This window comes from Triturus cristatus, chromosome 2_2, assembly GCF_964204655.1.
Source record: "Triturus cristatus chromosome 2_2, aTriCri1.1, whole genome shotgun sequence".
NCBI lineage: Eukaryota > Metazoa > Chordata > Amphibia > Caudata > Salamandridae > Triturus > Triturus cristatus.
The window spans coordinates 875732494-875744841 of NC_140582.1; positions in this window are offsets into that span (position 1 = coordinate 875732494).

Sequence of the window (12348 nt, forward strand, 5' to 3'; positions counted from 1 at the left end):
CTCTCGAGGCAGAGAACAAGGTCAGCAGAGCTGATTTAGAGGGAGAGAACCAGGTAAGCAGAGCTGTTTTAGAGCCAGAGACCCAGGTCAGCAGAGCTGCTCCAGAGGCCGAGAACCAGGTCAGCAGAGCTGCTGTAGAGCCAGAGAACCAGGTCAGAAGAGCTGCTCTAGATGCAGAGAACAAGGTCAGCAGAGCTGCTGTAGAGCCAGAGAAACCAGGTCAGCAGAGCTGCTCTAGAGCCAGAGAACCAGGTCAGCAGAGCTGCTGTAGAGTCAGAGAAACCAGGTCAGCAGAGCTGCTCTAGAGCCAGAGAACCAGGTCAGCAGAGCTGCTGTAGAGTCAGAGAAACCAGGTCAGTAGAACTGCTTTAGAGCCATAGAACCGGGTCAGCAGAGCTGGTTTAGAGCCAGAAAACCAGGTCAGCAGAGCTGCTCTAGAGGCAGAGAACCAGGTCAGCAGAACTGCTGTAGAGCCAGAGAACCAGGTCAGCAGAGCTCTTTAGAGGGAGAGAACCAGGTCAGCAGAGCTGCTTTAGAGCCAGAGAACCAGGTCAGAAGAGCTGCTCTAGAGCCAGAGAACCAGGAAGCAGAGCTGCTTTAGAGCCATAGAACCAGGTCAGCAGAGCTGCTTTAGAGCCAGAGAACCAGGTCAGCAGAGCTGCTATAGATGCAGAGAACAAGGTCAGCAGAGCTGCTCTACAGCTAGAGAACCAGGTCAGCAGAGCTGATTTAGAGGGAGAGAACCAGGTCAGCAGAGCTGCTTTAGAGCGAGAGACCCAGGTCAGCATAGCTGCTCTAGAGGCCGAGAACCAGGTCAGCAGAACTGCTTTAGAGCCAGAGAACCAGGTCAGCAGAGCTCATTAGACAGAGAGAACCAGGTCAGCAGAGCTGCTTTAGAGCCAGAGAACCAGGTCAGAAGAGCTGCTCTAGAGCCAGAGAACCAGAAAGCAGAGCTGCTTTAGAGCCATAGAACCAGGTCAGCAGAGCTGCTTTAGTGCCAGAGAACCAGGTCAGCGGAGCTGCTCTCGAGGCAGAGAACAAGGTCAGCAGAGCTGATTTAGAGGGAGAGAACCAGGTAAGCAGAGCTGCTTTAGAGCCAGAGAGGTCAGCAGAGCTGCTCCAGAGGCCGAGAACCAGGTCAGCAGAGCTGCTGTAGAGCCAGAGAAACCAGGTCAGCAGAGCTGCTCTAGAGCCAGAGAACCAGGTCAGCAGAGCTGCTGTAGAGTCAGAGAAACCAGGTCAGCAGAGCTGCTCTAGAGCCAGAGAACCAGGTCAGCAGAGCTGCTGTAGAGTCAGAGAAACCAGGTCAGTAGAACTGCTTTAGAGCCATAGAACCGGGTTAGCAGAGCTGCTTTAGAGCCAGAAAACCAGGTCAGCAGAGCTGCTCTAGAGGCAGAGAACCAGGTCAGCAGAACTGCTTTAGAGCCAGAGAACCAGGTCAGCAGAGCTCTTTAGAGGGAGAGAACCAGGTCAGCAGAGCTGCTTTAGAGCCAGAGAACCAGGTCAGAAGAGCTGCTCTAGATGCAGAGAACAAGGTCAGCAGAGCTGCTCTAGAGCTAGAGAACCAGGTCAGCAGAGCTGATTTAGAGGGAGAGAACCAGGTCAGCAGAGCTGCTTTAGAGCCAGAGAACCAGGTCAGCAGAGCTGCTCTAGATGCAGAGAACAAGGTCAGCAGAGCTGCTCTAGAGCTAGAGAACCAGGTCAGCAGAGCTGATTTAGAGGGAGAGAACCAGGTCAGCAGAGCTGCTTTAGAGCCAGAGACCCAGGTCAGCAGAGCTGCTCTAGAGGCCGAGAACCAGGTCAGCAGAGCTGCTCTAGAGGCAGAGAACCAGGTCAGCAGAACTGCTTTAGAGCCAGAGAACCAGGTCAGCAGAGCTCTTTAGAGGGAGAGAACCAGGTCAGCAGAGCTGCTTTCGAGCCAGAGAACCAGGTCAGAAGAGCTGCTCTAGAGCCAGAGAACCAGGAATCAGAGCTGCTTTAGAGCCATAGAACCAGGTCAGCAGAGCTGCTTTAGAGCCAGAGAACCAGGTCAGCAGAGCTGCTCTAGATGCAGAGAACAAGGTCAGCAGAGCTGCTCTAGAGCTAGAGAACCAGGTCAGCAGAGCTGATTTAGAGGGAGAGAACCAGGTCCGCAGAGCTGCTTTAGAGCCAGAGACCCAGGTCAGCAGAGCTGCTCTAGAGGCCGAGAACCAGGTCAGCAGAACTGCTTTAGAGCCAGAGAATCAGGTCAGCAGAGCTCTTTAGAGGGAGAGAACCAGGTCTGCAGAGCTGCTTTAGAGCCAGAGAACCAGGTCAGAAGAGCTGCTCTAGAGCCAGAGAACCAGGAAGCAGAGCTGCTTTAGTGCCAGAGAACCAGGTCAGCGGAGCTGCTCTCGAGGCAGAGAACAAGGTCAGCAAAGCTGATTTAGAGGGAGAGAACCAGGTAAGCAGAGCTGTTTTAGAGCAAGAAACCCAGGTCAGCAGAGCTGCTCCAGAGGCCGAGAACCAGGTCAGCAGAGCTGCTGTAGAGCCAGAGAAACCAGGTCAGCAGAGCTGCTCTAGAGCCAGAGAACCAGGTCAGCAGAGCTGCTGTAGAGTCAGAGATACCAGGTCAGTAGAACTGCTTTAGAGCGAGAGAACCAGGTCAGCAGAGCTGCTTTAGAGGGAGAGAACCAGGTCAGCAGGTCTGCTTTAGAGCCAAGAGACCAGGTCAGAAGAGCTGCTCTAGAGCCAGAGAACCAGGTCAGCAGAGCTGCTCTAGAGCTAGAGAACCAGGTCAGCAGAGCTGATTTAGAGGGAGAGAACCAGGTCAGCAGAGCAGCTTTAGAGCCAGAGACCCCGGTCAGCAGAGCTGCTTTAGAGCCAGAGAACCAGGTCAGAAGAGCTGCTCTAGAGCCAGAGAACCAGGAAGCAGAGCTGCTTTAGAGCCATAGAACCAGGTCAGCAGAGCTGCTTTAGAGCCAGAGAACCAGGTCAGCAGAGCTGCTATAGATGCAGAGAACAAGGTCAGCAGATCTGCTCTAGAGCTAGAGAACCAGGTCAGCAGAGCTGATGTAGAGGGAGAGAACCAGGTCAGCAGAGCTGCTTTAGAGCAAGAGACCCAGGTCAGCATAGCTGCTCTAGAGGCCGACAACCAGGTCAGCAGAACTGCTTTAGAGCCAGAGAACCAGGTCAGCAGAGCTCATTAGAGGGAGAGAACCAGGTCAGCAGAGCTGCTTTAGAGCCAGAGAACCAGGTCAGAAGAGCTGCTCTAGAGCCAGAGAACCAGAAAGCAGAGCTGCTTTAGAGCCATAGAACCAGGTCAGCAGAGCTGCTTTAGTGCCAGAGAACCAGGTCAGCGGAGCTGCTCTCGAGGCAGAGAACAAGGTCAGCAGAGCTGATTTAGAGGGAGAGAACCAGGTGAGCAGAGCTGCTTTAGAGCCAGAGAGGTCAGCAGAGCTGCTCCAGAGGCCGAGAACCAGGTCAGCAGAGCTGCTGTAGAGCCAGAGAAACCAGGTCAGCAGAGCTGCTCTAGAGCCAGAGAACCAGGTCAGCAGAGCTGCAGTAGAGTCAGAGAAACCAGGTCAGCAGAGCTGCTCTAGAGCCAGAGAACCAGGTCAGCAGAGCTGCTGTAGAGTCAGAGAAACCAGGTCAGTAGTACTGCTTTAGAGCCATAGAACCGGGTTAGCAGAGCTGCTTTAGAGCCAGATAACCAGGTCAGCAGAGCTGCTCTAGAGGCAGAGAACCAGGTCAGCAGAACTGCTTTAGAGCCAGAGAACCAGGTCAGCAGAGCTCTTTAGAGGGAGAGAACCAGGTCAGCAGAGCTGCTTTAGAGCCAGAGAACCAGGTCAGAAGAGCTGCTCTAGATGCGGAGAACAAGGTCAGCAGAGCTGCTCTAGAGCTAGAGAACCAAGTCAGCAGAGCTGATTTAGAGGGAGAGAACCAGGTCAGCAGAGCTGCTTTAGAGCCAGAGAACCAGGTCAACAGAGCTGCTCTAGATGCAGAGAACAAGGTCAGCAGAGCTGCTCTAGAGCTAGAGAGCCAGGTCAGCAGAGCTGATTTAGAGGGAGAGAACCAGGTCAGCAGAGCTGCTTTAGAGCCAGAGACCCAGGTCAGCAGAGCTGCTCTAGAGGCCGAGAACCAGGTCAGCAGAGCTGCTCTAGAGGCAGAGAACCAGGTCAGCAGAACTGCTTCAGAGCCAGAGAACGAGGTCAGCAGAGCTCTTTAGAGGGAGAGAACCAGGTCAGCAGAGCTGCTTTAGAGCCAGAGAGCCAGGTCAGAAGAGCTGCTCTAGAGCCAGAGAACCAGGAATCAGAGCTGCTTTAGAGCCATAGAACCAGGTCAGCAGAGCTGCTTTAGAGCCAGAGAACCAGGTCAGCAGAGCTGCTCTAGATGCAGAGAACAAGGTCAGCAGAGCTGCTCTAGAGCTAGAGAACCACGTCAGCAGAGCTGATTTAGAGGGAGAGAACAAGGTCAGCAGAGCTGCTTTAGAGCCAAAGACCCAGGTCAGCAGAGCTGCTCTAGAGGCCGAGAACCAGGTCAGCAGAACTGCTTTAGAGCCCAAGAACCAGGTCAGCAGAGCTCTTTAGAGGGAGAGAACCAGGTCAGCAGAGCTGCTTTAGAGCCAGAGAACCAGGTCAGAAGAGCTGCGTTAGAGCCAGAGAACCAGAAAGCAGAGCTGCTTTAGTGCCATAGAACCAGATCAGCAGAGCTGCTTTAGTGCCAGAGAACCAAGTCAGCGGAGCTGCTCTCGAGGCAGAGAACAAGGTCAGCAGAGCTGATTTAGAGGGAGAGAGCCAGGTAAGCAGAGCTGCTTTAGAGCCAGAGACTGAGGTCAGCAGAGCTGCTCCAGAGGCCGAGAACCAGGTCAGCAGAGCTGCTGTAGAGCCAGAGAACCAGGTCAGCAGATCTGCTGTAGAGTCAGAGAAACCAGGTCAGCAGATCTGCTCTAAAGCCAGAGAACCAGGTCAGCAGAGCTGCTGTAGAGTCAGAGAAACCAGGTCAGTAGAACTGCTTTAGAGCCATAGATCCGGGTCAGCAGAGCTGCTTTAAAACCAGAAAACCAGGTCAGCAGAGCTGCTCTAGAGGCAGAGAACCAGGTCAGCAGAACTGCTTTAGAGCCAGAGAACCAGGTCAGCAGAGCTCTTTAGAGGGAGAGAACCAGGTCAGCAGAGCTGCTTTCGAGCCAGAGAACCAGGTCAGAAGAGCTGCTCTAGAGCCAGAGAACCAGGAAGCAGAGCTGCTTTAGAGCCATGGAACCAGGTCAGCAGAGCTGCTTTAGAGCCAGAGAACCAGGTCAGCAGAGCTGCTCTAGATGCAGAGAACAAGGTCAGCAGAGCTGCTCTAGAGCTAGAGAACCAGGTCAGCAGAGCTGATTTAGAGGGAGAGAACCAGGTCAGCAGAGCTGCTTTAGAGCCAGAGACCCAGGTCAGCAGAGCTGCTCTAGAGGCCGAGAACCAGGTCATCAGAACTGCTTTAGAGCCAGAGAACCAGGTCAGCAGAGCTCTTTAGAGGGAGAGAACCAGGTCAGCAGAGCTGCTGTAGAGTCAGAGAAACCAGGTCAGCAGATCTGCTCTAAAGCCAGAGAACCAGGTCAGCAGAGCTGCTGTAGAGTCAGAGAAACCATGTCAGTAGAACTGCTTTAGAGCCATAGATCCGGGTCAGCAGAGCTGCTTTAAAACCAGAAAACCAGGTCAGCAGAGCTGCTCTAGAGGCAGAGAACCAGGTCAGCAGAACTGCTTTAGAGCCAGAGAACCAGGTCAGCAGAGCTCTTTAGAGGGAGAGAACCAGGTCAGCAGAGCTGCTTTCGAGCCAGAGAACCAGGTCAGAAGAGCTGCTCTAGAGCCAGAGAACCAGGAAGCAGAGCTGCTTTAGAGCCATGGAACCAGGTCAGCAGAGCTGCTTTAGAGCCAGAGAACCAGGTCAGCAGAGCTGCTCTAGATGCAGAGAACCAGGTCAGCAGAGCTGCTTTAGAGCCAGAGACCCAGGTCACCAGAGCTGCTCTAGAGGCCGAGAACCAGGTCAGCAGAACTGCTTTAGAGCCAGAGAACCAGGTCAGAAGAGCTGCTCTAGAGCCAGAGAACCAGAAAGCAGAGCTGCTTTAGAGCCATAGAACCAGGTCAGCAGAGCTGCTTTAGTGCCAGAGAACCAGGTCAGCGGAGCTGCTCTCGAGGCAGAGAAAAAGGTCAGCAGAGCTGATTTAGAGGGAAGGAAACACGTTAAGCAGAGCTGCTTTAGAGCCAGAGACTGAGGTCAGCAGAGCTGCTCCAGAGGCCGAGAACCAGGTCAGCAGAGCTGCTGTAGAGCCAGAGAAACCAGGTCAGCAGAGCTGCTCTAGAGCCAGAGAACCAGGTCAGCAGAGCTGCTGTAGAGTCAGAGAAACCAGGTCAGCAGATCTGCTCTAAAGCCAGAGAACCAGGTCAGCAGAGCTGCTGTAGAGTCAGAGAAACCAGGTCAGTAGAACTGCTTTAGAGCCATAGAACCGGGTCAGCAGAGCTGCTTTAAAACCAGAAAACCAGGTCAGCAGAGCTGCTCTAGAGGCAGAGAACCAGGTCAGCAGAACTGCTTTAAAGCCAGAGAACCAGGTCAGCAGAGCTCTTTGGAGGGAGAGAACCAGGTCAGCAGAGCTGCTTTCGAGCCAGAGAACCAGGTCAGAAGAGCTGCTCTAGAGCCAGAGAACCAGGAAGCAGAGCTGCTTTAGAGCCATGGAACCAGGTCAGCAGAGCTGCTTTAGAGCCAGAGAACCAGGTCAGCAGAGCTGCTCTAGATGCAGAGAACCAGGTCAGCAGAGCTGATTTAGAGGGAGAGAACCAGGTCAGCAGAGCTGCTTTAGAGCCAGAGACCCAGGTCAGCAGAGCTGCTCTAGAGGCCGAGAACCAGGTCAGCAGAGCTGCTCTAGAGGCAGAGAACTAGGTCAGCAGAACTGCTTTAGAGCCAGAGAACCAGGTCAGCAGAGCTCTTTAGAGGGAGAGAACCAGGTCAGCAGAGCTGCTTTAGAGCCAGAGAACCAGGTCAGAAGAGCTGCTCTAGAGCCAGAGAACCAGGAAGCAGAGCTGCTTTAGTGCCAGAGAACCAGGTCAGTGGAGCTGCTCTCGAGGCAGAGACCCAGGTCAGCAGAGCTGCTCCAGAGGCCGAGAACCAGGTCAGCAGAGCTGCTGTAGAGCCAGAGAAACCAGGTCAGCAGAGCTGCTCTAGAGCCAGAGAACAAGGTCAGCAGAGCTGCTGTAGAGTCAGAAAAACCAGGTCAGTAGAACTGCTTTAGAGCGAGAGAACCAGGTCAGCACAGCTGCTTTAGAGGGAGAGAACCAGGTCAGCAGGTCTGCTTTAGAGCCAAGGGACCAGGTCAGAAGAGCTGCTCTAGAGCCAGAGAACCAGGTCAGCAGAGCTGCTCTAGAGCTAGAGAACCAGGTCAGCAGAGCTGATTTAGAGGGAGAGAACCAGGTCAGCAGAGCAGCTTTAGAGCCAGAGACCCAGGTCAGCAGAGCTGCTCTAGAGGCCGAGAACCAGGTCAGCAGAGCTGCTCTAGAGGCAGAGAACCAGGTCAGCAGAACTGCTTTAGAGCCAGAGAACCAGGTCAGCAGAGCTCTTTAGAGGGAGAGAACCAGGTCAGCAGAGCTGCTTTAGAGCCAGAGAACCAGGTCAGAAGAGCTGCTCTAGAGCCATAGAACCAGGTCAGCAGAGCTGCTTTAGTGCCAGAGAACCAGGTCAGCGGAGCTGCTCTCGAGGCAGAGAACAAGGTCAGCAGAGCTGATTTAGAGGGAGAGAACCAGGTAAGCAGAGCTGTTTTAGAGCCAGAGACCCAGGTCAGCAGAGCTGCTCCAGAGGCCGAGAACCAGGTCAGCAGAGCTGCTGTAGAGCCAGAGAACCAGGTCAGCAGAGCTGCTGTAGAGTCAGAGAAACCAGGTCAGTAAAACTGCTTTAGAGCAAGAGAACCAGGTCAGCAGAGCTGCTCCAGAGGCCGAGAACCAGGTCAGCAGAGCTGCTGTAGAGCCAGAGAACCAGGTCAGCAGAGCTGCTGTAGAGTCAGAGAAACCAGGTCAGTAAAACTGCTTTAGAGCAAGAGAACCAGGTCAGCAGAGCTGCTTTAGAGGGAGAGAACCACGTCAGCAGGTCTGCTTTAGAGCCAAGGGACCAGGTCAGAAGAGCTGCTCTAGAGCCAGAGAACCAGGTCAGCAGAACTGCTTTGGAGCCATAGAACCGGGTCAGCAGAGCTGCTTTAAAACCAGAAAACCAGGTCAGCAGAGCTGCTCTAGAGGCAGAGAACCAGGTCAGCAGAACTGCTTTAAAGCCAGAGAACCAGGTCAGCAGAGCTCTTTGGAGGGAGAGAACCAGGTCAGCAGAGCTGCTTTCGAGCCAGAGAACCAGGTCAGAAGAGCTGCTCTAGAGCCAGAGAACCAGGAAGCAGAGCTGCTTTAGAGCCATGGAACCAGGTCAGCAGAGCTGCTTTAGAGCCAGAGAACCAGGCCAGCAGAGCTGCTCTAGATGCAGAGAACCAGGTCAGCAGAGCTGATTTAGAGGGAGAGAACCAGGTCAGCAGAGCTGCTTTAGAGCCAGAGACCCAGGTCAGCAGAGCTGCTCTAGAGGCCGAGAACCAGGTCAGCAGAGCTGCTCTAGAGGCAGAGAACTAGGTCATCAGAACTGCTTTAGAGCCAGAGAACCAGGTCAGCAGAGCTCTTTAGAGGGAGAGAACCAGGTCAGCAGAGCTGCTTTAGAGCCAGAGAACCAGGTCAGAAGAGCTGCTCTAGAGCCAGAGAACCAGGAAGCAGAGCTGCTTTAGTGCCAGAGAACCAGGTCAGTGGAGCTGCTCTCGAGGCAGAGACCCAGGTCAGCAGAGCTGCTCCAGAGGCCGAGAACCAGGTCAGCAGAGCTGCTGTAGAGCCAGAGAAACCAGGTCAGCAGAGCTGCTCTAGAGCCAGAGAACAAGGTCAGCAGAGCTGCTGTAGAGTCAGAAAAACCAGGTCAGTAGAACTGCTTTAGAGCGAGAGAACCAGGTCAGCACAGCTGCTTTAGAGGGAGAGAACCAGGTCAGCAGGTCTGCTTTAGAGCCAAGGGACCAGGTCAGAAGAGCTGCTCTAGAGCCAGAGAACCAGGTCAGCAGAGCTGCTCTAGAGCTAGAGAACCAGGTCAGCAGAGCTGATTTAGAGGGAGAGAACCAGGTCAGCAAAGCTGCTCTAGCTGACACAGAATGACTGACACTGACTGACTGACACTGACAGATTGACACTGACTGACACGGATTGCATGACACTGACACTGACTGGCACTGACTGACACTGATTGACACTGACTGACTGACAATGTCTGACACTGATTGACTGACACCGACTGACTGACTGACACTGACCGACACTGATTGACTGACACTGACTCACTGTCACTGACTGACACTGATTGACTGACATTGACTGACTGACTGACACTGACTGACTGACACTGACACTCTGACTAAAACTGACTGACTACTGTCGACTACTCTACTACTCACTATCTACTACCCTCTCTCTACTACTCACTCTCTACTACTCACTCTCTACTACTCTCTATTACTCTCTACTACTCACTCTCTACTACTCACTCCCTACTACTCTCTAATATTCACTCTTCACTACTCACTCTCTACTACTCTCTACTACTCACTACTACTGTCTACTATTACTCTCTACTACTCGCACTCTACTACTCACTCTCTAATACTCTCTACTACTCACTCTACTACTCTCTACTACTCCCTACCACTCACTCTCTACTACTCCACTACTTACTCTACTACTCTCTACTACTCTCTCTCTACTACTCACTTTCTACTACTCACTCTACTACTCTCTACTACTCACTCTCTACTACTCACTCTCTACTATTCACTCTCTACTACTCACTCTCTACTACTCACTCTCTACTACTCTCTACTACTCTCTCTCTAGTACTCACTCTCTACTACTCACTCTACTACCCTCTACTTCTCACTCTCTACTACTCACTCACCACTATTCACTCTCTACTACTTGCTCTCTACTACTCTCTACTACTCACTCTCTACTACTCGCTCTCTAGTACTCTCTATTACTCACTCTCTACTACTCACTCTCTACTACTCTCTACTACCCACTCTTTACCACTCACTCTCTACTACTCTACTACTCACTCTCTACTACTCTCTCTCTACTACTCACTCTCTACTACTCACTCTACTGCTCTCTACTTCTCACTCTCCACTACTCACTCTCTACTACTCGCTCTCAACTACTCTCTACTTCTCACTCTATTACTCACTCTCTACTACTCTACTACTCTCTACTACTCTATCTACTTCTCACTCTCTACTACTCTCTACTACTCACTATCTACTACACACTCTCTACTACTTGCTCTCTACTACTTGCTCTCTACTACTCACTCTACTACTCTCTAATACTCACTCTACTACTCACTCTCTACTGCTCCCTCTCTACTACTCTCTACTATTTACTCTTTACTACTCTCTCTCTACTACTCTCTACTACTCACTCTACTACTCACTCTCTACTGCTCTCTACTACTCACTCTGCTACTCACTTTCTACTACTCACTCTCTACTACTCACTCTCTACAACTATCTAGTACTCACTCTCTACTACTCTCTACTACTCTCTACTACTCACTCTACTACTCACTCTCTACTACTCTCTACTACTCACTCTCTACTACTCGCTCTACTAGTCTCTACTACTCACTCTCTGCTACTCTCTCTACTACTCTCTACTACTCACTCTACTACTCTCTACTACTCACTATCTACTCTCTATTATTCACTCTCCACTCTCTACCTCTCTACCTCACTCTACCTCTCTCTCTACTACTCTCTACCTCTCTACCTCTACTTCTCTACCTCTACCTCTCTACCTCTACCTCTCTACCTCTACATCTCTACCTCTACACCTCTACACCTCTACCTCTTTCTACCTCTCTCTACACGCACACATATGCACATATATATATATGCATATATGCATATGCATTTATATAAATATGTATGTGTATATATATACATACATAAATATATAAACATATATATAATCTGCATATCTATATAAATGCATGCATACATACACATATATGCATACATATGCATGTTATGTACATGAAAGTTTGAAAAACACTAATACAAGAAAAGCTAAAAAGCCACATAATGACAAACCGAATTGCTTTATCTTAAACGAAGGCGAGACCTATTGCATTTTCCGTGCTTGTTTACTTGGCATTCAGATGTATCACACATTTGCCATGAATTCTGAATGGTAGCACTCTAGTTGCTCATTAGATCACTGTAGTAAATGTTCTGCTCACCAGGGAGGTCTGGTGCTGGTATTCAAAGTGCATGTTTCAGTCTGCATGTCAGAATTTAATGAAATAGAAGAGGATTTGAGAAGTCAAAATGTGCCCTAATTTTTCTTTCTGCAGCACTAATCATAATTTCCATGGCAAAATGAACCCCCTCATTTTGTTCCTTTGCAAACTAAATGTTTTAAGTGTTACCACTTTATTCCAATCAAGATGGCTTCAGGTGTGCCATACCTTTGTCATAAGTAAGACTGTTAGGGCTCTAGTTGTTATTTAGAACACTCTGGGACATTTTGTCATTGGGCTATACTTGGGCTACATCTGGGTGTTATTTGTGCTACATTTGGGCTCTTTTGTCTCTGGTGGCCATCTTGGGAGACTTATTTGTTATGAAGTTTCCGAATTTCCTCATTTACTGCAGTCTCCTCAGTAGGAAATACTTTCAGTTTTTTACTTTGATGCCATCAAGAAGGCATTCAGATGTGCCACACATTTGCTATAAATTCAGAATGTTAGCACTCTAGTTGCTTATTAGATCACTGTAGTAAAGCTACTGCTCACCAAGGAAGTCTACTGCTGGTATTGAAAGTGCATGTTTCAGTCTGCATGTCAGAATTTTTTAATGAAATAGAAGAGGATTTGAGAAGTCAATCTAAATGTGCCCTAATTTATCTTTTTTCAGTACTACTCATAATTTCTATGGCAAAATGAACCCCCTCATTGTGTTCCTTTTAAATTAAACTACTGACTCTCTACTACTCACTCGCTACTACTCTCTACTACTACTCTCTACTACTCACTCTCTACTACTCACTTTCTACTACTCTTTACTACTCACTCTACTGCTTTCTACTACTCTCTACCACTCTCTCTCTACTACTCTACTACTCACTCTCTACTACTCTCTACCACTCTCTCTCTACTACTCCCTCTCTACTATTCACTCTACTACTCTCTACTACTCACTCTCTACTACTCTCTCTCTCTACTACTCACTCTCTACTATTGACTCTCTACTACTCACTCTCTACTACTCACTCTCTACTACTCTCTACTACTCACTCTCCACTACTC